The following is a 3784-nucleotide window of genomic DNA, read 5'->3' on the forward strand; positions in this document are numbered from 1 at the left end:
GGAGATTGTTCTCTCTTCCTCCTCCTTATTGGCACAAAACTTCTATTTCCTAATCTGCCATACTCAGAAAAGCCACTCCTGAAAGTTTCCCCACCCTTGAAAGATGTACTAGCCCCTGGAGATGCAGTATGCCAGTTCATTTAGGTAATGTCTACAGCACTGAAATACCAGGACCACAGGGAAGATCCTGTTCATCCTTCCCTTGCAGTCCTTCACTCTCTTCACTTCCCTTTCTTTCAAGATTAACAAAAAAATATTTCCATTTAATCTGTTTTGACATTAAAATCCTCTTCCCCATGAACCTACAAATACTGCTTTTAGGCATGGGATTTAGCAACACCCTGACTGTTAAGTGTCCCAAACAATGACTCCTTTTAGGCCATGTGCCATCATATATGCTACCATTTCACAGTCCAGCAGACTGAAGTGTAATCACACAACCTGACATTTGCCCTCATCCCTTACTTAATTCTGCAGAATTTTTAATCACCCAATTGGAAGTCCATTCTCCATCCTTTAATTAATGCAATGATCAGGTGCTTAACCCATCAGATGAGTTTTCTCCTCTTCCATAATTAATGTGCTGCCTGCTTCAAGTGATTGAGGGACCCAAAACTAGATGTTGTTTTCAAGGCAAAATTTTATCATAACCACCAGAAAGAATTCCTAATATACACATTTCTTGTGTATATGAATATATATTCATATACATTTGCTTCAGATATGCAAATGTTGGCTCCCACAGGAAGGTCAGTACCTCTGGCATGTGTTAACAAAAACGTTTGTCAAGGAGAGTGAAAGAGAATTGACAGATGCACTGAGTTTTGCTGTCAGCCTTTACTTATCACTTGGTGTAGTCACTCACAGATCTGTTGTCTGAAGTTAAAGGGAACCATAAGAAAACAGTACATATCTGTTCTAACAATGTTAAGGTTTTGAAGGATTGAGGACAAAGAAGCCTCCACCAGCTCCTCTCTTCCCTCCCTCCCCTCCCCAACTTCTGTGATCTAGGAAATTTTGGATACAGGAATTCACAAACTGGGAGGAGTGGGGAGCTGTTTATTTTCTGTTCTCAGGACCCTGGGACCCTGGCTTGTGCCAACACATAATTTTTCCCCTACTCCATGTCACACTTGGCACAGAACTTGCTCACCAACCTTTTCTTGCTTCCTTCACTTCAGATTATATTTTTTTGTCCTTTTGTTTCAAATGCTGTTTCATAAGTATCTAAGTCAGTCCTTTGTTTAGTTTTTCAGACAGCAGTCCCTTGCCATCAATCCTCCTCAGAAAATACATAATTAGAACTCTATTTTGTCCCTTAATCTACCTTTCAATTCCATAATAGAGTGCTAGAGCATTGTTCTGCAAATTATCTCCAGCTTATGAGTTTTACTTCAAGAAACTTTCATCTAGGGGCTCCACCACTTCTACACTGTCTGTGTTTCTCTTCTCTTTTTTTCCCCTTCTTCTGTATATTTGTCTATTTCCTCAAATCTTTCAAAAGCAAGAATTACCTAGAGGATTTTTTGCAATGATCAGGGCAAATGTGGCAGAAATTATTTATGAGAATAACAATTGCAACTGTAAGACTGATCACCTTTCACTGATACACAGCATAACTTAAACATGACTTGACTAAAATAGAAAATATAGGTGTAAAAAGAAATAATTGAAAGACAAAATTCTTTTTGGGTTTCCTTTGTTTTATTTCAAACATACTTTGTAAAGAACATTTTCTTAATTGTCACAGCCAGCTTGGTCCCTCTCCAAACTGCAGTGGCTCTGTGTAAGCACAGCTAAAAATTATTGCTAAAATCTTGCAGACAGAAGTCCAACTGGCTAAGATTGTTACTCTGTGTTGTCTGAGTTTGTGTAAAAGAGAAATAAACTTAAATTTCCTCCTTTAGTGGAGAAACAAATGGTAAGATGTTATGTGAATTATTACATCGTTTAGGTGAGGATATCAAAAAGTGCTCCTTTCATTCATGCTTTGTGAATTTGATACCCATAAAGGTATTTTTGTAAAAAGCAGTCTCTCAGAAAACAGTTCTCTTTTTTTGTACGAAACAGCCATCAGGCTACATAAGTAATAGTTGTAATCTCTTTGTTCAATATATTTTCTCCTGTTCTGAAGTGTTCTGAGAAGATTAAAGAAGTGACAAGGACAGAGCAGAAAAAATTACTCCATTTTATAGAGTAAAAATATCCACTAAGATATACTTTTTTTCTGATTATGATGATAAAAAAAGATATGCCAGGTTCCCCTCAAATCTATCATGAGATCCTTTTCAAACAAACAAATGCATTAACCAACAGGTGACTTCTAATATATTCACCAAATATTTCTTTGCTGCAAGTCCTATCTCTATACTACAGTCCAGTCTAGTCTTATTTTATTCCTGACTGTACTTCGTAAGTATATCCTGGACCTGGTTCACTGCTTGCCTCACCTGGGACTGTTGATAGACCCTGCACCCTACTCTGCTTGCTGTGTTTAGATGCTGTGAGACTGTGCTCTTATTCATGAATGTACTGCTTGAGCTGCGGTCACCCTTGATTCCTTCCCCACTGGCCCTTGCTGCTTCTTGTCATGTTTCTCAGCAGTATATACATAATCAATAATGCCTAGACATATTCATACAGTTGAATACATTCCAGATGAAAGCAATAGAAGCCAAACCTACACAAAGATGGGGGAGAACGGAGTCCCTCAGGAAGATTTAGCAGGCGTTCTGGAGAAGTGACTCATTATGAGCTTCAAGCATGATCTGCAGCAGGAGTGATTTGTGTAAGCCTTGGATGCAAAATCAAGAAATACAGTGTAAGACAAGGGAGGTTGTTTTACAGCACAAGAGCAGAGTAATCTAGCTGGGAAGAGCATAACATGAACTAATGTCTGGGAGGTAAAAACAAGTATCTCCTGACTGAAATAAAGCAGAATTACTCAACAGTGGAGGCATTCAACTACACTTTGTCCATATAAGTGTCCAAACTGCATTTATTTGCATTTACCCTTATTTTAACTTCTGTACTATGAGCAAAAGAGCAACTCAGTCTTCATGGCCTACTTAATACTTGGCTTCTGCCATGAGAAAGGCAGCAGTGAGGCCTTTCTGTAACAACAGTGGGGATTACATTTCGTAATAAATAAATGGGGGAACTGTGCTGGTGTGTAAATGCTTCCATACTTCCCAGCTGCCAATATGCATGACATTTCAGGCAATACTAGCAAAGACTAAAGACTTCTAGCTTTTTTCTTTCCTCTGACCCCTGTAAATTTAGGACTGTAAAACCACAGGATCACCCCTTCTGCATTCGACCCCCATTTTTCCTTTCTTCATTTAGTCTAAGATTGGGCCCACTTTCATAGATTCTGAACTGCTGTGGCACAAAACCTATTGACAAGGTTGGGATGAAACATAGGAAGCCTGTTTTTCCTGATGTTGACAAAATGTACCACTGTCCATCTAAAAAGTTCTGTGCTGTAGGCATGGCTTGGTTGATGTCCTAAGTACTTTAAGATGGCTAGAAGTGAATGGTCAGTTCTATTTTATTTGGCATTACTGAAACCAACAGTGGTAACGCTGCTGCAGCTCCCTTTCCCTAGGTCCACCCAGTAGCAAGACTGAGTGTACATTCTCATTAGCATACAAATACATAGATGATACAAATATATGTATATACACAGCCGGCCACACAAATCTATACAGACAGAAACACAGATGGCGTTAACAGACCTGTTCGTATGAGCCCTTGAGGCCTGCAGCCCCATGCCACTTCATGG

The sequence above is a fragment of the Phaethon lepturus genome, unplaced genomic scaffold, assembly GCF_000687285.1.
Source record: "Phaethon lepturus isolate BGI_N335 unplaced genomic scaffold, ASM68728v1 scaffold15399, whole genome shotgun sequence".
Lineage (NCBI taxonomy): Eukaryota > Metazoa > Chordata > Aves > Phaethontiformes > Phaethontidae > Phaethon > Phaethon lepturus.